This window comes from Euprymna scolopes, chromosome 6 (genome assembly GCF_053919585.1).
Source record: "Euprymna scolopes isolate OS-2025 chromosome 6, ASM5391958v1, whole genome shotgun sequence".
Classification (NCBI taxonomy): domain Eukaryota; kingdom Metazoa; phylum Mollusca; class Cephalopoda; order Sepiida; family Sepiolidae; genus Euprymna; species Euprymna scolopes.
This window is the reverse complement of record NC_136487.1, coordinates 50162714-50190688: the sequence shown is the minus strand read 5'-3', so window position 1 is coordinate 50190688 and position 27975 is coordinate 50162714. Positions and strand designations below refer to the sequence as shown.

At 33.6% G+C, this 27975-nt stretch overlaps 1 protein-coding gene and 1 pseudogene across 1 annotated transcript in view; one reads left to right on the top strand and one right to left on the bottom strand.

Moving 5' to 3' along the window:
* The window catches only part of LOC145277644 (neuropilin and tolloid-like protein 2), a 752093-nt gene that overhangs the window by 344192 nt on the left and 379926 nt on the right, over positions 1–27975 (top strand). The gene's annotated exons all lie outside the window — the stretch shown is intronic.
* On the bottom strand, positions 12000–12119 carry LOC145278605 (5S ribosomal RNA; annotated as a pseudogene).

Sequence of the window (27975 nt, the reverse complement as noted above, 5' to 3'; positions counted from 1 at the left end):
TTCAGCTAAATTTTGAAGTTAAATAAATTCATTATAAAAATCCTTTAAAAGATAAATATTAGTTTTCTGGGTCTATTTGAAAGATAATTAGTACAGCAAAGTCGTAAGATATTCGATTAAATAAAAAAAGCACCTTGTTTGTGCAAAAAATAACTTAATTAACCCTCAAAAAGCAAGTAATTTACCGTTCGCCAAAAACGCAACAAACTAAAATTTTGTAAACACAATTATAATGAGGCCCCAAATTTCAGCCAATCGAAACGCTGTTTCAAAATGAAGTCATGATAGTAAAAGGAGGTAGGGATGTCAGATTTCTTTTTTTTCCCCAGACGTGCATCCATATATTCTTATTCTGAACGTTTGTATCAATTTTTATCATTTTTTAATTTAATTTTTTTATGATCCTGTTTTTAAATTAATTTTTTTAAATTATTGTTCGAGATTATATAAAAATTATGTTACGCCGAAAGTTTCACATTCTTGCGAGCAATTATTAAAATTTTGCATATAAAAATTATGCGAAATCTGTAATTAAAAAAAAAGTAGAAATATTTTTTCCCAGACGTTCATCCATACATTCCTATTCTGAACGTTTGTACAATTTTTATCATTTTTTAATTTAATTATTTTTTATGTTTCTGTTTTAAATTAATTTTTAAAAATTATTGTTCGAGATTATATGAAAATTATGTTACGCCGAAAGTTTCACATTCTTACGAGATAGGAAATTATTAAAATCTTGCATATAAAAATTATGCGAAATCTGTAATTTAAAAAAAAAGTAGAAATAGTTTTGCTATTATAATTTTTTGTGTGAAAATATTAAATAAACAATGCTTAATTCAATGGTAATATCGGTAGTTCGAGAAATTCATTTTTCTTCGCATCATATCGAATTATTACGGACTTTTGGGGGCTTTTTTCGTAATGTTCCTGTACAATTATTTTATTTTATTTTTATTGTTAAAAATTACAATGCTTTATTTACATAAAAAAGCAAAAATAAATTCTTGCGTTTTTTTTATTTACTACTGAAAACCATAACTTTAGTAAATGTATTTTTTGCTTAAACAAAATAATATATTTTCACTCAGATTTAAATAAAAATAGTTAGTTCATTATATTCCGTGATCATTATTTGATACATACTGAGAATTTTATTAAAATTGGTTAATTTCCTGTTTTTTTGGTGAATATTTAAGTAAAGGGAGGGGTCAAAATGTTTATACATTTTTAGCATCGGCATTCATTTTGCCCGTACCCAGTAATAGTAGTAGAAGTGGTTTAATTAATGATAGTTGTAGCAATAGTATAATTATCATTTGAACCGTGCTACTCAATGTACGTTACGATATATTAGAGTAACAAATAAATGATATGTGTATTTATTTGAAATATAAGTTCTTATCAGATAGCTGAGGTATGAAAACATAATTTGAGAAAAGTTCTGTTTAGTTCAGTAAGGAAAAAATGTATTCATTTTAACAGTATTTCTACACGACCGAAATATTATAAGTAGAAGAACAAAATTGTTTTTGACATGAGGATAATTTATTATATTTGGATTATCAGACTATTGTTCTCACATCGGTGTTATTTTTATAAAGTTTTGACCCATGTAACCTGCGACCTTCTTAGGGTGAAGGTTGTCGAATTTTTTTATCTTTCTGTCTAACTCGGGAATTTGCACGGAGTTAACATGCTCTCGTTTCTCACCGGGTCAAAGTCTTAAGTAATTCACGATTGTATTCTTAGGATCCTCATTGTAGACGATACTAATATGGCTGACGGAACGAGAGCATGCTACCCTCGTTGATTAAAAAAGGGTTATGTTTGAAATTCCCTGCAGATTCCCGAGTTCGACAAAAAGATTCCCAATTTCGACAAGAAAACTTGAAGAAGACCAAGGTTATATGGACCCAAAAGTTGTGAAAATAATACTCAAGATGAAAATAGTAGTCTAAATAATCTAAATAATTCCACCAAACCCGATCCGAAACAAAGTATATTTCATACCAATAACATAGCGAGAAAAATTAACGAAAACATAGGCTAACCCGAATCAAATAGCAATATATCAGCTAGATTGACTTCTTTTTTTCATAGATATGAGAATAATTTTAGTTTAGAATTATTTCTTATATTTGAGTTTATTTGTTTTATGTTCTTTTTTTCTTCTATGCTTTTCCTTTGCCTATCTTTCTTTTCCAAGTGTTGATAGTCTCCCCCCCCCTTTCCATGGTTGGACTTTTTCTCCGCATGTGAACACAAGCAATGTTGTCCCGCCCCTTTCATTCTCTCGGCATGCAACACACTTTCTCTCGATTCTTTGATATTCGGGTTTGTCTGCCTTGGTGCAAGCATGCAGATGACGGGCAGAGAGGAATGCTGTCAACATTGTTGGAATGAGAAAAAATAATAAGCGATGAAGTCCGTCACGCATCATGGCGACCATATGTGGGTCATTAAAAGAAGATTGAAAACGAGGCTAATAAGGACGGGCGAATCTGGAACGCAGGTGGAACTAAAAGATGACGAAAGAGGAGAGGAAGAAGAATAACAAAAGAAGTGGGGGAGGGTGATAAGAACGAAGGAGAGAAAATGATAAAGAGAAGAAAAGATAGAAAAAAGTCAATCGAATCGACAACAAATCAATGAAATAGTAATATAATCGATAGCATTGTTGTTTTTATTTACTTGGCTTCTCACGAAGGCAGAGTTAGCCACGAGGTAGATTTTTTATTGTGAATAAACTCCAGCTTCCAAAAAATGACACTCTGGATTTGAACAAAATTAAGAATTATCTCTCTCAATACTTAACTTATAGAGGACATGAAAAATGAAGTCCAAAAGTTTCAAATATCTTTTAATCGCCAGAAATCGTGTGAAATGAAGCGCATTATTTCATGTAGCGTGTCTTGTATTAGAATAAACTGGCAATTCACACTTCACACTAGACTTCAGAGCAAATACAGCACTTTGTTCTTATCAAATAGTCACCCATTTTTACACTGGCCAGGTTCAACGTTGCTTAACTTCAGTATATTAGAGATATATGTTATGTATTCATTTTTTTCAGACTGTTTTCCTCATCTTCATAGTTGTTATTTCACCACGTTTCGGCCAACGCACTCGCTTGCCTCCTTCAGGTGGTTTACTGCAACGGGATAGGAATGCTGTGTCTTGTAGCTACTATATCCTATTTTTGTTGTTGGTCAGTTTTGGGTAGGATTCAGACAATGTTCACATGTAACCGTAGAGACTCAACGCCTTTATTCACTTCGCCAGCAATGTTGTATCCCTGTGCTTGTTTTACAAGTATGCTAATGGAATGTGCTCTGACGAACTCGTAACACTTGTGCCCCCTCTACATAAATACTCCCGACTAACCCGACAAGCAGAAAAATCCCACGCATTTACTGTAGAGATCCCTAGAATCTAGAACGCTTTCTACTCGAATAGTTTCTTCTCTCATATTTTGGAATTCTCTCCTGGTCTCCTGCTCCCCGGACTATACTAGCATGCAGAAATTTAAATTTAATGTGAACAGATGTCTCGCTTCTCAACACCCCACATAGAGTCCTTGCAAATATGGTTTTAAATAGTAGCCCCTTACTGTACAAGTGGCAATAAGCCTTGTTTGGGGTGAATAACAATAAAAAAGTCAATGATTTGTCTTAAGTTTTTAGTAAAATAATGAATTTCATTTAACTAATCGTATATTATTAATTGCTCGTTGTGATAGTGCATGTCAGTAATAATCAAGGCAACACACAGTTGTATAATTTACAAAAATTGTATTAACAAAAGTATTTTACACAAGTATACGTCGTGATTCTGGGACCATGATTGCCACGACGTTTTGATGATGTAACTCTATTTTCTCTGAGTAATTATATTTATTCCAGAAATGGGTAGACTGTCTTACCATGTACCATATTTCAAAGGAGATATTGTGTTTTTCTATTACACGATTTCCTAAAATAATTCGTTGGTTAGGAGCAAAGTGTAGTACTTGTTCTGATGCTAAACTTCATCATGTTTGTCCTTGTCTAGTAAAGGAGAAAAGTTTTGTCCGAGTTCGGAGTTCCTCTTCCATTAGATGCATCCCTCCCACATTAAAAAAACAACAACCTTAAGTTAACCCTGGCCTTAAGAAGCGAAAATATACAATAACTCTCATCGTCACCTACGTCACGACATAGCATTAAATGTAGGAGAGGTGGTATCCTGTATATTTTTCTGTCTGTCTGTCTGTCTGTCCATTCAAGTTTTTCTCAGAAATTACTGTGCCGGTCCAGCTTTAGTTCTGTATGGACGTTTGCTATGATAAGATGCCGCAAACTAAATATCATGATATATGTTCAACGTACGGTCAGGTATTAATAGAGCGTACAAGGGATTAGTATAAAATGCCCCCTCCCCCCAAAATCAATCTGGTGCTACCAGATCAGGCTGTCTGAAGATATTGGCTTCGTGAGATGAAATGCATCTAACACTGATACCTTTTTCTATTTCCTTTTGCAAAACTTAATTATGTTCTGTAAAATCAAGAACGAAAACAACAGCCTTTCTCCCTTTTCCTTCTTCACATTTCTCCTTTCTATTTTTTATCCTCCCCCCACTTCCTGACTGGTTTCCTAACTTAAAATGTATCAAACTTTATTACTGTACCCGTTTTCTTTCTCTCATTGCAAAACTCGTTCATGTTCTGCAGGGACGGGAACAAAAACGAGGAAGTTCATTATAAAACAACTAAACCAAACGCTACCAACTAGCGATTGAAGATACAAACCCTTCTACAAAACATGAAAATTATTTCCAAAATAACTGGATTCGGCATTAAATAACTCGAAATAGGTATATAAGCCGTAAAAAAAAACTAAACCAAACCAAACCAAACCAAAAAAAAAGAAAGAAAGAAAAAAAAATATATATAATAATAAAAAAATCACAAATTTAACTATATTCAACCGTCAATTTGGCATAAACCACCTAAGTCAACGGGCAATACTTTTTGCTGTTTTTAATGGGCTAAAAATTCTAGCGTTTCCATGATAGCACGTAGGACAGACGTTAAAAGAAGATTAAATCGAGGACAGGAAATGAACGGGTGACGATTCTGGGAAGAGGTACGTTAATTAGAAAGAGAAGTGCAAATTCCAACAAGATAAAGGCTTTCATTCTTCCATTTATTTCACTTCGCCATTTTTATTCCTATTTATATTACATATTTATTTTGGGTGGAACAAAATATTTGTTCACACGGTTTTTTTTTCCGAGTTGGATTAGTACTTTTTTTTATTTATTAAAGCGAGACTTACTTGAAATTCTTCTTTTCGTTTGATGTTTCACCATTTTGTCCATTGCGTTTTTAAGATGGATGACGAATGGGGATTTAGAGTTAGTGATGGGGATAGGATGAAATAGCAATGACTTAATCGTTATTTGTTTTCTGTAATATTTACATTTTTCTTTCTTTCTAAATATTTTGTTTTATTACTTATTTGTTTTCTTTTTTTTCTTTAGTCGCTTTTTCTGTTCTGTCTTTAGTTTTGTTTCTTGTTTTTTTTTTAATCATCTCTTACCTGTCATAGTTTCATCTGTTTCTTTATATATCATTACATCCTGTCGTTGTTTTATTTTTTTCTTCGTTTCTTTCTTTCTTCTTTCTTTTTTACTATTTCTTTGTTCTTATCTTAGTTTGCTCTTTTTTCTTTGTTACGTGTGTTCTTAATATCTACCCTTTCCCTGTTTTCTTTAATTCAATTTAAAAATTTTTTTCCTAATCTTTTTCATATTTTTTGTTTGTCCTTTTTTTCTAGCTTCTGTCTTCTTTCTTTTTTTTTTTCTTAGCTGGTTTCGTTTTTGTTTTGTTTTTGTTGTTATTATTTTCCCCCTTCTCTTTCGTTTGATTTTCTTTTCCTTTCTCGTTTATTTTCATTCTTATTCTATTTTTTCTTTTATTTCCACCTCATTTCTTTGTCTTTTTTCTTTTCCTTTTTGTTTCCTCCATATTTTCTTACTTTTTTCCTTGTCACATTTTTTATCCTTCCTTTTTATTTATATTCATTTTTCTTTTCTTTCTTATTTTCTCATTCTTTATTTTCTTCTTCTTTCGTATTTTTTTCAGTCTCCGCTTTTGTTTTGTTCTTTTTTGTTATTACTTTTTCTGTCAGTTGTTTTTTCTGTTTATTTACTCAATTTAGTTTATTCTTGTTATATGTTTTGTTTCCATTCTTTCATTTTCTCTCTTTCTATTACTTTTCATCGATTAATTTCTTTGTTCTATTTTTCTTTTTCTCTCTGTTCAATTTTGTTTTTTTCTTTTTTTCTTTTTCTGTTACTCTTTCCGTATTTATCGCCTTTTCTTTCTACTTTCTTTTTAGTTTGTTGTTCTTTTTACTTCATCTTTGTTGACTCATTCCTTTCATTACTTATTTTCTTTTTATCCTTCTTTCCTCAGTTCTTTTCTTTTCACATTATTTCTTCCTTCTCTTCCTTTTCTTCCCTTTTTTTTCTTTCTGCTTTTTCTGATCTTTTTTTTTTCCGGGTTTTCCTTATATTTCTTCCTTTAATTTTTCGCCTTTTTTCTTTTTCGCTGTTTTCTCCTACCGTCTTTATTCCTGCCATATTTCATTTTTTTCTTCTTTCTAATTTTTGGTTTTCTCATTCTTTTGAACATGCTGATATACGTTTCTCACATTTCATTCATATTTTATGCATTTGAAATCTTTGATTTCATTAATTCTTCTTCACTTTTTTTTCCTGCCGTAATGCCTGTTCTTCTTTTTATTAATCACGTATCTAACTTGTTCCAGAGAATATCCCTTCCCTCAACTCTTTCCTTGATCCTATTTCTATTCTCTCTTTTTCATTCATTACATATATCCATCCCCTTTTTTTTACCTTCTTCCAAATCTGTTTTATTCCCCTCTTTCTTATCACCTTTTCATTTCTTTCTTTAATTCAAATTAAAAATCTTCTCCCGACTTAATTCCATACTGTCTGCCATCACACTTAGCATCAGATGTAGCCAAAAAACAAAAAAAACAAAAAGACAAAAAAAGAGAACGATTTTCAGCAATTTTTTTCTTAACATCTTTATCAAATTATGTCTTTCATTTCATTATCCTTCAAAATCTGAATTTTTTGTTCCTTCTTTCTGCTGAGCACGATGACAGATTGCACATTAGTGTGTCTTCCATCAAACGAATATAAAACAGAGAAATAAGATTGCCAAAATGGCAAATCTGGGATTCCATAGTTCTTAGTTTCGCATTGCAGTTTTTTAAAAGAACGATGTAATTACTTGTTGCAGCAATTCTGAAACATTCGTCGAGAGGAAGTGGAACTGGCATCACATCTCATGTTTATTTATAGCAATTTACTAAACTTACTGTCAATATCTATTGCTCGAATGTTTCATACGTTTAAGTCACCTCTTATTCTTGTGGCCCTGTTGTGACAGCTGGGTCCATAATATAAACAATAGTAGCCCATGCAACTTTTGTACACTGAAACCCGGTATTCCCTAACTTTCTACATGTTTTAACATTTACATTGTATGGCTAGGTTTCCATCCTCTTATCTATTTGCCTGTCTGGCACCAAAAATACTTAAGTTTTCAGGAATTTATATACTAATTTAAAAATATTTTTTTATTACATTTTCACCCCAAACAAGGCACATTGTCACTTTGATGTAGGGGGCTACTATCAGGGACATGAACTACACGGGTACTATGTGGGGAGTTGGGCAGCAAGATGTCGGTTCACGTTACACTTGAACTCCTGCATGTCAGTACAGTTGGAGAAACAGGAACCCGGAAGGGAATTCCAAAGTCTAGCGGTTCTGGTGAAGAAACTACTGGAGTAGAAGGCTCTTTTACATCTAGAGATCTCACCTGTGAAGGGGTGGAATTTTGCTGTATATATGCTATGTACTAATTAACATATCGCAGAATGGATCTTTGATATTATCATTATTAATATTATTATTATTATTAAATTTACTTATATATATATTATTAATATTTCATTTATATATCTATATCTATCTATCTCTCTCTCTATCCCACCTCTTGGCCTTTTGGTCAAGATCAAAGTGTAGTATCTGTTCCGGCAGATGCTGCAAGCTATGACTAGCTATGACTAGCTATGACTAGCAAAGACCAGATGTGGGGGCAACCCCACATGCCTGACCATTAACCAGCTCCCATTCCCACCTCTCGGGAGCTGGTCCCCTTTTTTCCCTTCCCCCTCCCTTCACTCCTCACATTAAAAACCGGCCTTGTGCCTAATTTGCTCGGTGGGGGAGCAAATAAACACCATCTGTTCTTCAGATGCTGCACTTCATTTTCTTGTTCTCTTTCGGTGGAAGAGAAATCCTTCACGACTGAGACAATTTTTATTTTTGTACTTTTTCTCCACGTTAAAAAACGACCCTGGTGTCTAACTCTGACCCGTGGGGAGGCATAGTAAATAGGTATATATATATATATATATATATATATATATATATATATATATATTAGTATAAATAGTAACTGTATAGTATCAATATTTTGTCATTGGGGAAGTGGTATTTTCCATGTATTTTAAATCTCCGAAACAGCTACATGGTAGACAGTTGATGACCACCGTTTTTTATTTAACAATTACAATTAAGGTTTTGTGTTTTTCTTTTTTTATCCTTATATAGTTGCATTCTGTTTTGTAATTGTAGACTTTTTAGAAGTCTGCGCATGCACCTATTACATCTGCGATAGGATAATTTTTTTTTTTGAGATTTAAACTGCATTTTTTATTTTTACACTTTTTTTACTCCAAGACTTACAGTGACATTTTTTTTACTCCAAACTTTTTTAGACTATATATATATATATATATATATATATATATATATATATATATATATATATATATATATATATAATCTAAAGAAGCTTGGACTAAAATGTATATATAAGTGAAATTGTCTCGGTGTTTATCTGTCTGTCTGTGTACATTTCCTTACTAGATTACTCTCTCAATTCTCAGTTTACAGACTCAAGATTTGACATAAGGGGTATTGAGATTAAGAAAAATCTTTTTAATCTGTTTTCGGACAGAAATTTGGCTGCCAAGAGGTCAAAGTTCAACGATTTGACCTTTGAAAACTACCAAACTCCTTCACAAATTTTTAGTCTAAACACATGAAATTTTAGATGTAGGTTACTTGGACATGGATGAGACATTTTAATTTTATTTGAGCCCCAAAAAGTAAATGCTAAGGGGTCAAAATTAGGATCAAAGTTAAAAACATTGACCTTTCAGCCAATTTTTGGTCTGAACATTTGAAATGTTACATAAAGTGTATTCAGACATAAGGCAAATTTTTAATCGCATTTTGGCCGAAAATTTGGCTGCCAAGGGGTCAAAGTTCAAACGATTTGACCTTTATGGTCTCTAGCAAACTATTTAGCAAATTTTCGGTCTAAACATTTGAAATTGTATATAAAGGGTATTCAGATATACAGTAAGCTTTTTAATCAGTTTTGGACGAGAATTTGGCTGCCAATTGGTCAAAGTTGAAAGAGTTGACCTTTGCAGACCCTACCAAACTCTTCCTCCAATTTTGGGTCTAAACACTTGAAATTTTAGATGTAGGTTAGCTGAACATGAATCAGACTTTTTAATATATATATATATATATATATATATATATATATATATATATATACACACGTACATAAAGTTATGAACAGTACAAGGGCCCGAGCAAAGCTGAGTTGAACTGCTAGCATATATATATATATATATATATATATATATATATATATATATATATATATATATATAAGCATAAACCATATCTTATAGAGTACATAGCGCGGGTGACTAGATATAGCGTATATAATATGAATTTTGAAAACTGATTATTTAATACCATAGTATCAACTACGTGAAATATATACTTTCGAGGCGTGCCTCGAATAGAGACGATGAAATTTACGCTGAAGTATTTTAGTGACCTGACCGTTAGGATTAAAAAATGTCATACTTGCACAATTTTCGTATCATGCAAATAATGCAATCTGTGAAACTTATTCGTATCTCTACGCATGATTGAACATAACTGCTGACGCATTCTTGTCAAATTTTCATAACTCCAGAAAATATGTTTGCTTAAAAATATTGAGCCGAGAGAAATTTGAAATTCTTTATATTTTTTATTGTTGAAATTTAATGTATGGCAACAATGTCTGCGTGGTTTTGTTTGGAAATGGTAAATATATTTGTTATACTGTTGGTTTGTAGATTCATTTTTTTTTGTAGGGGTATATTTTGAAAATAAATAGTCCGTAAACGACTAATTATGGTCCCAAATAGCTTAGACTAATTCAGGTCGGAGTGGACATAGGAATAGTGGTCACTAAAAAGTGACAAGATGCTCCCCAAGCTTTCAAATTGGGGCATGCAAACCAAATGCATTTAAGGTTATACCCTGAGTAGTATATCTCTTTTGTATGAATACTATCAGTATATACGTGTTTCGTTTTAAATTACCGACGGGCGTACGAGCGTATACATCTCTTGCATCGTCTTGAACCCAGGTTTTAACATGATTGGATGCAATCTCTTGGACGACACACACACACACACACACACACACACACACACACACACACACACACACACACACACACACACGCCAATCTTTTTCAAAAAACACCCGACTAGCTGAAACCACCGTCAATAATTTTCCCCACTCCTTATCTGTGCCTAAATCAAAACGGAGATTCCATGAACGAAGCTTCTTTCTTAGAACTGTTCCGCTTGCCTGTTTCCCTCCCGACTTCAACCTGGATGTCTTCAAGTCCAACACAAACAAATTCCTGATGAACCGCTCCCCTAAGTAATGACACCTTATAACAATTCTCCAATACTATTGCTACACTATCCCATTGATTACTGTACACAAATTAACCCTTATCCCCGAGTGGCCATTGGGCCTTGATAAGTGGTGAACTCCATGTAAAAAAACATATATATATATATATATATATTATATATATATATACATAAAAAGATTTCATTAGAAAGTTAGTAACAGAAAACCCCCCCAGTAAGACAACTTGTATACGAGTGTCTGTGTTTGTATGTGTTTGTGTGTGTGTGTGTGTAAGAGAGAGAGAGAGAGAGAGAGAGAGAGAGAGGGAGAAGGAGGGAGAAAGAAAGATAGATAGAAAGATAGTCAGATAGCCCGTCTCGCTACACCCGATCACATTTTGCGCGCTGTTTCCATTTATGGACAACTCACATACAAAACTTTTTCTACTTGAATCTCATCAGCCACAAGAAACCAAAAAACCTTCACTGAAAATCACGTGGTTTGATCGACTTCCGCCAGGGTGACTACTAACCTTTAACGTGTCACTCGCACTTTCCAGTGAAACACGACCCCCGCTATGTTACATGCCCTAACGTTCGTTAATAACTTCAGGGAACATGAAAAGCACATGATTTAAAAGCAATCACAACTTTATTAAAGGATTTAACAAATTATTTCATAAATCCTAGTTTAAACTAAAAAAATGAAACTGATATGATCTCGTCGGGTTATTGTTTCTTGATATTTTTTGCAAAACGAAAATATCTATACCAATTAAATATTACATTAATAATAAATAATTTAAACTTAAACAAGCGTATTAAAAGACGATGCTTATCTCATGTGACTGTATTAAATGTTTAAGTATGTATATTTTACGAGCAGAAAGATACGACGTTGTTTGGGATTCAATGAAAAATACGTTTTGCTTACCCACTATCAGTGCGCACGCGCAGCGCAGTCAGCACCAACCCTATTTAGGGTTTAACCGGCTTCATCCGAAGGAGGAAGTTTCATGGAGTATGAAATTCACAAGCGGTCCCCAGTCGCATGTATATCCCCGTTAGGGGAGATGACGACGTTAAGTTTTTGCAACTTTTTGCAGGGAGGTGTCGACATCTTCCTACATACAGCGCCTGCACTTCCCAAAATTGGTCACCCATTTTAGTAATGACCAGGCTCAACGTTGCTTAACTTCGGTGATCTGACGGGAACCGGTGTGTCAACGTGATTATGCCGTATATACCAACTATCATTGCCTTAAACTAAACGAAACTTCTCTGAAGAAAGTTTCTTTCCTAGGAGTGCCCGTCTCCAGAACACAATGCCCCGAGACTGCTTTCCAACTGGCTATAACATGGTCATTTGAACACCCAACTGCTTTCTAACTAGCTATAGCATGGTCATTTGAACACCCAATGTAAACAAATTCTTGCTAAACCGTCGTCTTAAATAATCAAATCGTAACCAATATCCAGCCTCACTGATCATCCCTGTGATGTCTGACACTTACCCTCGAGTGACCTCTGGGTGTCAATAAGCAATACTCCCTAGTAAAAAAAATGCTTTCAACACAATATTTATTTATTTTTTGTTGCCAACCTAGTTTAGACTCTAATATAATCGCAGAAAACTAATTTTACGAAACATTTTTTTAATTAGTGTTGCACATATATGATTGAAATTTTTATTAAAATCAGATTATTTAAAGTTTTAAGAAAGATTTGCCGCAATAGACCTTTTAGATCGGATACAGTGACATGTCTCCATACTTTTGTTATCGATTTCGGCCATTTTTCAATCAAATCGATGTATTGTCTGCTTTAATAAGGGACATCCACTCCCGCAAAATTTATTGTTTTTGGCTCAAATCCAGTTATTAAGTTAGCTCCATGTCCAAGGAATCTATATCTAAAATTTCAAGTGTTTAGACCCAAAATTGTCGGAGGAGTTTGGTAGAGTACTCAAAGGTCAAATCGTTGAACTTTGACCCTTAATCGCCAAATTTCTGTCCGAAAATCGATCTTATCGATTTTCCCAAATCTCAGTACTATGTATATACAATTTTGAGTCTGTAGACTAAAAATTGACAGAGATATTGCGTAGGGAAATTTACACAGACAGACAGACAGACAGACAGATACACAGACACGTTCACTTTTATGGATATACTTCCATGGGGGCCAGGCGTTGCCCGGGTGTTTCGAGGTGTATGCTAAGCAAAAAAAAAAAAAGAAAAGAAAACGATAAATTTGTTAAAATTTGACCCCTATTATGACTCCTTAATATTAATTGTTTTGGGTTCAAATCAAGTTATTAAGTTTGATCCATGTCCAAGGAACCTATATATAAAATTTCAAGTGTTTAGACCCAAAATAGTCGGAGTAGTTTGGTAGAGTTCTCAAAGGTCAAATAGTTGAACTTTGACTCCTTAACAGCCTAATTTCTTGCCGAAACCCGATCACATCGATTTTTCCAAATCTCAGTACCCTATGTATTAAATTTCGAATCTGTAGACTAAAAATTAACAGAGTTATTGCGTAGGGAAATGTACACAGACAGACACACACACACACAGACGCGTTCACTTTTATAGATATACTAGCGTGGATGCCCGGCGTTGCCCGGCTATTTGGGGGTGTATGTTGAGCAAAAAAAAAATAAATAAATAAACAGAAAAGCGGTCAATTTTTTAAACCTTGACCCCTATTATGACCCCTTAAAATTTATTGTTTTGGGCTTAAATCGAGTTATTAAGTTAGATCCGTGTCCAAGGGATCTATATCTAAAATTTCAAGTGTTTAGACCCAAAATTGTTGGAGGAGTTTGGTAGAGTTATCAAACGTCACATCGTTGAACTTTGACCCTTTAATCGCCAAATTTTTGGCCCAAAACCGATCACTTCGACTTTCTCAAATCTCAGTACCCTATATATACAATTTCGAGTCTGTAGACTAAAAATTGACAGAGTTATTGCGTAGAGAAATGTATACAGAAAGACAGACAGACAGACACACAGACAGATACACAGACACGTCCACATTTATAGATATACTAGCATAGGGGCCCGGCGTTGTCCGAGTATTTGGAGGTGTATGTTGAAAAAATAATAAAGCAAAAAAAAAGATGTGGTAGTAGGAAGGCTGGCTCGAACCCGTACCACGAAGGATGAAAAGAACGGGGTAAAAACCTAACTTCTATGCTGTTACGACAACCGCCAAACTGGAAGCCACATTTTTTTAAATTAAGGCTAGACAATCTAAAGGAGAGGATAACTTTAAAAAATATCGACGAAAAAAGTGACCCCCTTGTAGAAAAGTGCCTAGTTGAAGAGGAAGATATTAATGTTTTTAGACAATTTTTCGATATTTGTCGTATGAAAGGTTGAACTTTAAAATGAGACTGATCTTGGTAAAATCCATCGCCTCTGTCAAAAGTTTAAGTTAGACATGCAAACATACATACATACATACATTTATATATTGGTAACTACAAATTTTCGACGCAAACCGATGAAAAAGCTTGCCCTATCTCTGAATACCCTTTATATAAAATTTCAAATATTTAGACCAAAAATTGTCTGAGTAATTTGGAAGAGATCACAGAGGTCAATTTTTTAAACTTTGTAACCTTTTTTGACCCCTTGACATTTATTGTTTTGGGCTCAAATAAAATTATTAAGTTAGATCCATATCCAAGGAACCTACATTTAAAATTTCAAGTGCATAGACCCAAAATTGTCAGAGGAGTTTGGTAGAGTTCTCAAAGGTCAAATCGTTGAACTTTGACGCCTTAATCGCCAAATTTCTGGCCAGGCCGTCCGGCATGGCCTAGTCGTAAAATACGCTTAAATATAATATTCTGGTTTATGCCGATTTCGTATTTATTATTATATTGGACCCAATATATAGTAATGATTTAAAACGTTTAAAAAAATGACCCGTGCGCTACCACCAAGCATCGAAACCAAAATGTTTAGCTTACGATTTACTTTTTCCTTTGATTTTGATGCCTGAGCTATGAAGACATGTTTACTGCAAGGTTAAAAATTAAAATATGAACCAATTACTATTACGTTATGCATGCATATTCGTAATACCGTCTTTCGAACTCCACCTGGTAAATTCCATTTCTTTAATTTTCACACTTTCGCACCGATTTTCCCCAGCTGAAACACAAATATAAATTTTCGCATGTGTTCGAATACCTTATAGATTGAGTTTCATATCTGTAGACCAAAAACTGGCAGACGAGTTTGATAGATAAATCATTTTAAACAAATATATGTACGCATATATAAATATATATAGGAAAAGGTGTTTGTTTACTATAACCTTTTTATGCAAATATTACACAAGTATAAATCATGTAGAATATCTGCATGAATATAATTACACGTAATAGTTAACTAAAGATGATAATTCCATAAGAAAACCAAATAAATAGGAAATTAATTAAAATGAATGTTTAAAAGAATATGCAAATTAGCTAGATCTTTCCATATATAACAAAGTTGTATTTTCTTTTTAAATAAATAGAAAAAAGTTTCGTCTTTTTTCTTCTTGGCCTTCGGGTCAAGATCTTTTTTTTCTGTTATCAAACTGCAGTATCTATTCCAGCAATTTTGCTATCAAAGACCATATGTGGGGTTGCCCCCACATATCAGACCATTTTGAGCTATCAGTTTGGATCAATTTAGAGAAAATCCTTCATACCAATTGTCACTATCCAGTTCCCCTGAGAGGGAACTGGCCCCTCTCCCCTCACTCCCCACATTTAAAACGGCCTTGTGCCTAAGTTGCTCAGTGGGAAAGCAACTAAATAAATAGAAAGAAAAAGGTTTTTAATATGAATATCAATACACGAAAATACCCAAATTTATAGAAGTATGGCTACGATAGTGTGTGTGTGTTATTTTGGGTGTTGGGGTTACATCTTTTTTCTTCCGAGTGACTGTCGTTTAATTATTATGACCTTCCATTTCTTGTAATAAATAGTTTTACCAAAACTTCTTCCTATGTTTTGGTTTCGGTTTCGATTATAGCTGATGGCACTCTAGTCATTTATTTTTTTAAATAATTTTACCAAGAATTCTTCATAAGTTTTAGTTTCGGTTTCGGTTTCGATTATAACTAAAGGAACTCAAATTATAAATTTTTTACATATATTTTGTTTCGTCATATATTTTGTTTCGCTTTCGATTCAAACTGATGCACAAAAGTCATATTGATATATTTGTTTTTTTAAATCACACTTTTATGATATATAAAAATCGAAATAAAATTAATTCTATAATAATATAAATCTGCATATATTAAAAGCGTATTTAAGCGTATTTTACGACGGAGCTATGCCGGGCGTTCCTGTTAGCTTAGATAAATACTTTTGCAGTATAAAATAAAACAGCAACAATTATATCAGGGTGGCTTCATTTACGCTGAACATGCACAGAATACAAACATCAATATATTACATATGAAAGAGTCTGCTGTGGGATTTCCACAAGTCCTGCTAGTTCAAAGAATTTTGTTTTGAATTAAAATCATATCGATCAGTGGAATAAATAATTACAAATCTCGCATCTTGAAATCGCGCATCTTTTATATGGTGCCAAATAGCCAAAACATTCTCTAATATCTGAGGTTATCATGAAAATCTCTAGAGATTTACAAAGACCTCAGCACGGTACAGAATTTAATGTGTTTAATGTGAATTGATATATCAGTTTTGGATACACATATATATTGTTATGTTCAGTTCTAGAAAGTATCTGCCCTCAGATTTTACATTCTCTCTAAAAAAGGAGTTAGTTTATTGGTGATCGCCTACCACGTAATACCGACGGGGTTGCTCATGCATTTTGTAGACCAGAGTACGCTTATTCTAATCCACTAGGTTTTCAAAGCCACACGTGGCCTGGCATCTAATATCTAGGAGAGAATGGTATGTTTACTCAATAGTTCATGTTGTCAATAATCGTTGTGGACGTTTTCTGCATTCTTTCTATATCTAGAATAACATTTCATTTTTTTTTGACGAGCATGTGTTAGAAATAACTGCAAAAAGTATTGAAAGTGGTTGTTTATTTATGGTTGATACGCCGTTGCATCATGACATGTGAATCCTTCGATATGATGTTTTTGCAAACAACCATGCCAGAGCAGACTTTTTTTTATTAACTTACGCAGAAAAAACAAAAAAGCAAAATTTTATAAAGGAAAAAAGTTAGCCCAGAATCAAATGTATATTTCCCGCTAGCACCGGAAGTTGAAAGAAACTCGATCCTATTTATTTAATAGCTCACACACGGTTAGATTCATAACCCATTTCAGACTATGTATGCAGATGTTGTTTTACATTACGGTTTTATGGAACTAGCTTGATTTTAAATACTTTAGGGGGTAAAGGTATACAGAAGGCGTGAGATATTGAATACACGATAACGAATAGTTTCTCAACATAGTTTGAAGGTATCTGGGCTATAAATTACAAGTTAGCATGTATAGATAACCTCTGTTTGCAAAAAAAAAAAAAAAGTGAAGCATGCATGGCCCCCCGTTAGTGTACAGTGAAAGAGTATAAAAAATGACTAAGTTAAGCATTCCACCCCCCCCCATTTAGCCCAAAATCCCCGGGGGACGTCAAATCCGATTTTAAATGAACAAACGGTGCAGTTTTAGGTCTTAACATATGTAACAAAAAAAGAAAGGACTAAGTCCATCATTTGGCACCCCCCCATTTAGTCCCAAATGTCCCCAAAGTCTTAGCATATTTAAATTTGAGTTCAGCACCATGCAAAACTGTTAAATAGATATATACAGAACATTTTGGACAAATATGGTAAAATAGTCCCAAAAATGGAATGCTTTTATTAGCCCTAAAAGAGCCCCTGGTGCACACCCAAAAGTTATCGCGAAGTATAGACAAACACAATTATATAGAAATCAGTTAGTTGCAAGGTTTCAGAAAATTTTATAAAAATCCAAAGCATCAATTCTTTCAATAAGCGCAAAGGTGTCGATTTTAGCCATTTTAACACGAAAAGCACCCCTAGGGGAACAACCAGAGTTTTCCCAGAAAATTCGTTCTGTTACTATTTTACTCATATCATGTTTAATGTTTGTGCAAAAAATTCCAGGGCGTAGTTGTTGAGAAAAGTGCGGACAGACGAACGGACGAACAGGCAAGGGTGTATTTACAGTTCCACCCTCCTTTTGTCGGGGGACCGAAAAAACAAACTTTATATACATGAACACCGCGAATGTTGATGTTTACAATAAAAAGATTGTTCAGTCAGTGCTACCGTGTTGTTCTAGAATATATTGACCTGTTCAGCAGTTTTGAAGATGGGGCTATATATATATATATATATATATATATATATATATATATATATATATATATATATATATATATATATATATGTATAGTAAGTTATAAAATGTATATGGCGATTAAGCTACACTGAATATTCCGCGTTTCATCCACTCTAGGATTCTTCAGGCTTATGCGCATAAGCCTGAAGAATCTTAGAGTTGACGAAACGCGGAATATTCAGTGTAGCTTAATCGCCATATACATTTTATAACTTACCAACTAGCTCTACTTACGTATTGAGCACTTTTGAAGTAAATACTTAAAGTTTACGCATAAATCTACACTTTCGTATATTAATTTTATGTGAGTAAATTAAGTAGTTATATATATATATATATATATATATATAACGAAGCAGAATTAACAAAATCCTTTTATTCTTACATTCATTATGCGATAATCACAATTGCGTCCTATACCACCTTAATCACTTTAGTTTTCCAACTTTCCACATTCCACATTTATACTGTTTACCTTCTACCTTAGACAACTCATTATTTCGTTCTTTATATCGTTATCGCTTGTCGTCAAATTTCTAATATGTTACTTAATACCCCATCTCCTCTTCTGATGAGAAGCATTAGGCTTCGCAATATCTAGATATAATAAGCATAAACATCACGTATCCCTAATTAATCTCCATATTTAATGAACGATTACATTTATATATTTAGTATATATCTTTATCGTTTTGTCTTTTTTCTTCTCTCTCTCTCTCTCTCTCTCTCTATATATATATATATATATATATGTGTGTATATATATATGTGTATATATATATGTATATATATATGTATGTGTGTGTAATATATGTCTATATATATTATATATATGTGTATATATCTATGTATATATATATTAATCGTCTTCAAATATAATTATAATATGAACTTAGAACCAACATTTTTCAAAAGTGCTCAATACAAACTAGAACTATATAAACATAAATTTATGTAAGCATGAGAAAGGCGTACACGAAGTGTTGATGTTAGTAAATCTCCTCAGGAATAAACTAAATATTAAATTGTTCCAAAGTAAAGCAGACCGAGTAAAATTCGCCTGCATAAAACTATTGAATCTTCAATGCATCATATGCATACAGCATCAAAAGCTGGTCATAGATTTTACAGCATGTGAACAATGAAACAAAATAATATAAAAAAGAGCGACCAAACAGTCGGCAAGACTTTCTTTTAGTGCAACGCTGACTTTGAGAAGCGTCGTAGAGCTTTGTCGGCATCTAACCACAGAGCTAAGCGTCGGCGTCTAACCACAGAGCTAAGAACTCATTTTTCATCCCAAGTCACAATCCGGTCGAGAAACGGGTCGGTCGTTCTTGTTGCGTAAAAGAAGGGAAGATGACACTTCATAACGGCATTTATTTTGTTTGTCATTTAATTCGTGAGGCACGCATTTAAATCAAGTTTATTTTATTTTTCTAATCGTTCTCAAATACATGGAAATCGTCGTATGTGTTCGGTTTACTTTGGAAGAAAGTTCTCGAACAGTTGTGCGTAGATTGGTTTCGATTAAGACTCTTAATCGTTGTCAACATGAGATAGACGGCAACTCCGCTCATCGTCTTTAAAATTCTCCTCGCCGCAACTAAGTTTCTTAAGCCACTATTGTGCTGTGTTTTCAGTAGTGGTTTCTGCGAGAAACGCTTTGTTAACATCGCGAGCTGTTTCAACAGTTTTTCACCCTTGCTTGAATTGAAATAAAAAAAATGCAACTTTGCTTTTTTCCATCTTGAATTCAACGCTCTGAAAAGAAAACATACTTGTTGTAAAACGATCGCAATTTAAACAATCAGATAGAGCGAAAAACCGCTATTTGAAACGACATATAAAGTAAAGGTATTATAACGAAAACTTATTTGAAAATACATAATTTGAAATCCAAATAAAAATTTTGGTAAAAACTTCTTGTGAACCTAATATATATATATATATATATATATATATATATATATATATATATATATATATATATATATATATATATATTTGTTATTGTTGTTTTTTCAAGCGATAAACACGGTTAATATTGGCTCCGCCTCGAAGCTCATTTTTTATTTACTTAGAAAGTCGCCCTTTTTAATTTGTTTGGACGTATATAACATTTTTATTTATTATTTTTAAAACAGTAATCTACGTACACGCGTGTTTCGAGGTAATTACCTCTCGTCAGCGTAGCTCAACTGTTTCTAGGGATCGAACGTCAGACCATGTTTACCACAGTCCGGTGCCTTAACGGTTTGTGGCCTAACGGTTAAGGCACCGGACTGTGGTAAACATGGTCTGACGTTCGATCCCTAGAAACAGTTGAGCTACGCTGACGAGAGGTAATTACCTCGAAACACGCGTGTACGTAGATTACTGTTTTAAAAATAATATATATATATATATATATATATATATATATATATTTCAAAGCTTCCAAATTTAAAGGACATACATCAACTTATTAGTCCAGCTACTGCTAAAAGTAATCAACTTAAACGAATGGCGCTGAAACAGATGTCCGTAAATCCGTTAGAAAAAAAAATCAGAAAAAATCGCCGTCATTTGGAAACATACGAATTTCATTCGCCCTGAAGCATATTCCCGATGAGTTTAAAGCATTATCTTGGGCAAAGTATGTCCACGCCGACACTTCGGTACAGATTTAGGTTCATCGGTAATCTTCCATCATTTTAAAAGGGTCAACCTGGTACATTATTACTCTTTCTCAATCTCATAAAACACTGAGACAGAAACTTGTTCAAGCATGAATAAAAGAATCGCCTCAAGACGATTCTTAGAGCCTCGCCAAATTATCGAAACTAAACACTTTGAAGATTATATCTGATTCATATCATAATCTAATATAATAATTGACCTGGATGGAGATAGGCATCAATCTCGGAAGCTTCCACTTAGTTTTTCTCCTAATTCTGTATCGAGAAAATTATCATGTCTGATAACTTCCCCAAAATGGCGGAATCATGCTTTCGCATGAAAACGTAGAACTACGTTCATTGGTCCTTCCTCATTGAGGAAGATCAAACTACACTAGAGCTTGTAACATCTCCGGATATAAACACTGTAAAATGGCACAAACTCTCGCAGAATTTATGTACTAGAAATCATAAACAAACGTAATCCACAAGGTGATTTCGAAAAAAGTGCCAACAGTGTAAGAAAATCGAATTAAAATTCACAATTCTTTCTGCAATCAATAATAAACAATATTTAGCTATGATTATATAATTTTTCGCATGCGCAAAAGTAACAGCAGGAATAACAGCTTTATTCGACTTATCCAGCCAATGTCAACTATAGCATATTTTTTCGATTTAAATCCCTTAGTTTAGCTTTCACATGCTAAAAACAAAATCGAAATCTCTTATTTATCAAGTTTCAAATCTGTAAACTCAAAGAGAAGTTTGGTAGAAACTTTCCGCAAACGCCCACACAGGCAAGGTCTCTTATATATATATATATATATATATATATATATATGTATATATATATATATATAATATAAAGCTGAAAGTGTGTGTGTGTGTGTCTGGTCACGAATAGGCTCCTATAGTGTTGACTATTTAAAAAAAAACTGATTACATATAATGATAGAATATGTAGCGAGACACAGGAATGGGTATGTTTGATCTGGCAGAACGGTGGTCCACTAAAACTGTGGAGTCTGCGTTCGCGCCTGGTCCACAAAGTATGGAAATCAAAAATTTAAAAATTAATAAAAAACGTTTACAAGTGTTTTTGATATAGATGTACATAATAATACTTTGATGAGTATGTTTTAACTTAAATAGGAATGGTATAATAAAATTGTAGGGTCTATGTTCGCGCCTAGCCTCCATAGAATGGAAATAGGCACAAACTTTAATAAAGACTTTTCATATCTATCTGCGTAAATATACTTTGATAATTATGGGGTGTTCGTTCGCACCTGACCTCCATGGAATGGAAATATATCACAAAGTTTAACAAGTTTTTTTTTAATGCAGATCCACAGAATATTGTGATAAGTGTTTCAGTGAACAGGTATGGTATAATAAATTATGGGGTTTATCTATTTTATTTTTACTTTTATCATATTTTGCTTTGGTTTTGATACCCCCAAATTCGAAGCTATCTCTTTACAACCCTTCCTTTTCATAATCTATCATCTATATATATAAAAGTGAAAATGTGTGTGTGTATGTATGTATGTATGTATGTTTGTGTGTCTGCTAAAAACTTTCGACAGACACGACGAAAATGCACTCGTATCACTCACACGAAAACTCGGTATCATATCGGAGCCCCATCCTTCGCTCGAAAATATCGAAAAATTGGTCCAAAACGGTAATTTTTTCACCCCGAAATCGACAATTTTCGACAGGGGTGGGGGTCAACAAAAACGGTCTTCTCGTAACGACGACTTGTTCTACGCATGCACCAGATGACGTCATGACCTGATTTACTTTAAATAGTTGAAAAACTGATTAAATTTCGTGTGCGTCGCGTTAGGTCAGTTGATTAACGCGTTGGTTCATTATCTAAAAGTTTTGGGTTCGAATCGTGGTGTGAGATGTCTACTTTTTTTTTCGATTTTTTAAATTTAAATATTGGACCAGTGTTATTTAAGCCATTTTTCATGTAACGTTCGTTTTTCTGTTTTTTTTTTTTACTTCGCTTATCCATCCCCGACCACACACCCAAAAACACCTGGGTACCCACCGATTTTTAAAATTTTAATATCGAAACAGGCTTATTTAAGCCATTATTCACGTATTCGTTTTGCTGTTTTCATCGTTCGTTTGCCTTACGCTAGTTTTTTAGCGTTTTTTTTTCGATGTTTTGATTACTCCCCGCTCAAGTTTTAACGTTGTTTTCTTTTTTTACTTCGCTTATGACAATGCTTACGTCGTCGTCGTCGTCGTCGTCGTCGTCGTCGTCGTCGTCGTCGTCGTCGTCGTCGTCACGCTTAAGTTTTAACGTTGTTTTTTTTTACTTCGCTTATAACAAACAAACCTGGTCATTGACGTCGCCGTCGTCGTCGTCGTCGTCGTAGTCGTCGTAACGCTCGACGACTTCCGTTCGCGCACCTGTCAAGTTGGTTCTTACTTATATAAATTCAAACATCTTTCAGTAACTCATTATGGCTGGCCGATTTTATTTTCAAACTTCGCCTCAGGGCTTCGGGTTCGATCCTACAAACTTTAACAGCCCCCCCCCGGTTTCTTTTTTATTTAAAACCACATACACTTACAAACACCCGGGCAACGCCGGGTACCCCCGCTAGTCAATATATATAAAAACGAAAATGTGTGTATGTACGTATGTATGTTTGTATGTATGTATGTGTGTTTGTGTGTCCGCTAAAATCTTTCGACAGACAGAACAAAAATTGACAAACTTGGTATCATACTGAAGCCCCCATCTTTCGCTCGATACAATATCGAAAAATTGGCCAAAAACGTTAATTTTTTCACCCTGAAATCGACAATTTTCTACATGGGGGTCAACAAAACCGTCCTCTCATGACGACGACCGGTTCTACGCATGCGTCAGATGACGTCATGACCTGATTTAGTTTTCATGTACGTCGTGTTAGCTCAGTTGGTTAGAGCGTTGGGTCATTAAACGTTTTGGGTTCGAATCGTTATGTGAGGTGCCTTTTTTTTTTGATTTTTTAAATTTAAATATTGAACCAGTGTTATTTAAGCCATTTTTCACGTAACGTTCGTTTTTCTTTTTTTTTTTTTACTTCCCTTATTCTTAGGTTTTCATTAACACCATCCGACTGACCACACACATCCAAAAACACCTGTGTACCCACCGATTTTTTAAATTTTAATATCGAAAGAGGCTTATTTAAGCCATTTTTCACGTGTTTTCTTTTTTGGTTTTTAGTTTTAACGTTCGTTTTTTTTGTTTTCGTTTTTGTTTTTGTTTTTTCGATTTTTACATTTAACATCGTTCGTTTGCCTTACGTTAGTTTTTTGTGTTTTTTTTCGATGTTTTGATTAACCCTCCCCCGAGTAAGCCCCGCTTAAGTTTTAACTTCGTTTTTATGTTTTCTTTTTTTACTTCGCTTATTCTTAGGTTTTCATTAACAACCACACACACCTACAAACACTCGGGCAACGCTGGGTACCCTCCCCCCCGCTAATACTTTCATAAATCAGAGTCAATTTTCTGTAGGCTGTTTTTGAACCCAATCAACGACGAGTACCTTTGCTAGTATATATATATAGTCTTTGAAGTTTTTAACATTTCAAACCATACAAAAACTTACTTTTTATCATTCGTTTAAAAAAAAAAATCTAGTCAGTAAGTCATTTAATCACCTGCAATCACTGCATCAACTCTCTCGAATTTACTATAATACCAATTTTTTTTAATGGATCATCAGTTGTTTACCATGAAACACTGTTTCGGGGATTTAAAAACAAAACAGTATATTACATCATGGCTCCCCAGCAGTGTTGATCAAACACCATCACCCTTAATCTTAGGAAGAAGACATGTTACAAAAATTTTGATCCAATTTCCTATTCTTAATTGCAATTACTAACCTTTTCATAGTATAAAAATGCATTTCTTACCTGTATATATATATATATATATATATATATATATATATATATATATATATATATATATATATATATAGGGTGTCCGTAAAGTTACTATACAGTCTTATTGTTTTATTGTATTATATTTGTATTAATAGTGTATTTTCTGAAATTTTTATAAACATAAAGGTGTTATGTCTTTTTGTTACAAATAAATATTTTAATACAATATCTTACTGTACTGTTAATATATTACAGGGTGTCTGCATAGTAACTTGTAAGACTGTATAGTAACTTTACGGACACCCTGTATATTACCAGAACCAGTATACTGACATTGCCCAGTTGAAGTACAGCATAAAGCCAGAAAAGCCTCTCTCGTCCACGAAAATAAAACTAAAGTGGTTTTAAACATCGAGCATAATTCTTTCATTTCGCATGAATCCGATGAGTCTATTGTTGGCATTGGTTTCTGTGATATGTTTCGAGAAAGATTTCGAATACTTATAAAAAGAAATTACGTGAAGGTTGACAACTTCCTGTGTGAAAGTTTTTTTGAGGGACAAACTGGATTCAAACTTAGCACATTTAGGTTGTCAGTTCAGTCCTTAACTACTTAACCTCTTTAACTTCAGAGCATCTATAATATAAATCTCACCTGTCTGTTTAAATGTATGTATCTATGTTTGTATGTCTGCCTAAAACTTTCGACAGAGGCGACGGATTTTCACGAAATCGGTAATCTTTTGAAACTAGACCTTTCGGACGACAAATATCGAAAAATTGGCCAAAAACATTCATCTTCAACTGGCCACATTTCCTCAAGGAGGTGTCTCATTTTTTTGCCGATATTTTCGGAAGTCATCTCTTTTCATTTGACTAGCCTTAATTTAAACCTTCACTACTTCTAGTGTAGCAATGACGCAACAGTAAAGACGTTTCATTTTTTTTCATGTTATTCTCCTCCTTCCCGGTACACCATCACCAATGGCTACAACCATTTTTTTTGCTCCCGACAAACTTCTGAACACCCGAGCAACGCCGGGTACCCAGGCTGGTATTTAATATAGCAACACTAGAAAAATAAATTTAAAATTGTTTAAGCTATTGTTAAACTCTCTAATTGTCTTTTTATACATAGTAACAAGGTCATCCATTAGGCTAATAGTATACCCCTCTGAAAGTTCTTACTAAAATATTGTTACTTGAACTGGTTCTCTAATGAATCAAATGCTTCTCGTAAACGCGTCAAGATTTTAACCCCCTTCGTATTTCATCATTTTTTACATTCTTCCGGTTTCTCAATGTGGCATCACCATAATCTATTGATATTTCATAGAAATCTATTGCTCCCCCCCATTCCCAAAATGTCTATAACTTGACCCTATCAAGGATAGAAAACTCAGTCAAAAAAAAAAAAAAAAAAAAAAGAAAAGTAAAAAAACGGTTTGTAATTTGAACGCAGGCATAGATCAATCCGACCGTGACGTTAGTGAAAACACGAATCAGCTTTTTGAACGCAAGGCGAAAGAATTTACAGGAAATTGAAATTCACGTTTTTTATTCGGAGAAATGGAAAAAGCAGACGAGACAGGCATATTTCTGGATATTTAAAGATAGCGGAGGTCACAAAAATCCGTCGTGGACATTATAATTAATGAAAAAAACAAAACTTCAAAATATTTCCATGTCGTAAAGATTGAATCCATTAATATCAAAATGTCTAAGAAAAACACCTGGCGATTATAAAGTAAGGCATGAATAGAAACAGAAAACCATAAAACGGAACAAGCTTCTTTTGAGGAACGTTGATATAACAGCAAAAACAGCTATTTTCAGCCAGATTCAATAGGCATCAATATGAAGAATGCAATGCTAATTTACAACGGCCATAGGAAATATATATATATATATATATATATATATATATAGTCATCCACATAAAGTACTGTTTTGTTGTATCACAACTCATCAGTGCGGCTAGACGTGCAATTTTTCTCAGCCATGGATCGAACCTACAACGGTCATGTTGACAGCTCTAACCATCAGACCACGAATCACTGCCCATAAATATTTTTCCTCAAATGTCTATTAAATTAACATTTGCCCGTCGCACATGTAAATTCCACGCACAGGCACCCTTACCCTTGGTGGGTATCCATAGTCTGTCAAAACTGACGGTAGCTACAATATATATATATATATATATATATATATATATATATATATATATATTCTTTTTTTATATGAACATTTTTGAAACGTTGTCAATTTAAAATTATTTTAATACATAAGATCAATTAAAAAAATAAAGGGAAAATCCTTTTTCGGCTGTGACATTTCGAAGCAAAATACTTCTCATCAGAAGAGGAGAAGAGCTCGAAGTACACAACATGTAAGATATAGAGAACATTTAGATTGGAAATGAATGGATATATTAAGAAATGTTAAAGATGAAAATGTTAAACTATAACTAAGCGGAAAGTGTTAATCGTACGCGAATAGGAAAGAAAATAATAGTAAAATAAGAATTGGTAAATTAATGTATCAGTAAGTAATAGTGAAAAAATGATAATAGGGATCATTAAAAAGGAGAGACAATAAATAAAAAAAGATAAAAGGAAAGAAGAGAGAGAGAGAGAGAGAGAGAGAGAGGGAAAGTGAATAAAGTAGAAATGGAGAGAGAAAAAGCAAACGAAAGATACGGATATATATATATATATATATATATATATATATATATATATACTAGCGAGGGGTACCCGGGTGTTTGTGGGGGGGGGGGGTTAAAAAAAGTAAGTATGAGGACCGAACCCGAACGGTTGAGGCAAAGTTGTGAAAAAAAAAGTGCGACGTTAACCATTGTCCTACCACGACATGCTTCCAGAAGCACGTTTGAATTTATTTAATTAGTTGGATTTAGCAGGCGCTCGTTTTAATGAGGTCAGTTTGACTGCGGGATTTCATTTACGGCTGAACACTTTTTGTTTTTTTCCTCGCCCCCAAGATGTTATAGGAAAAAGACTAACCCACACGCGGCGAGCGACAAATATTGAATATTTATCTTCCTGAAATCGAGTAAATTAAACAGACAGGCAAGCTTCGTTGTTAACTGTGAGATATTACGATTTCTATGTGATATAAAAAGTTTTAAAACG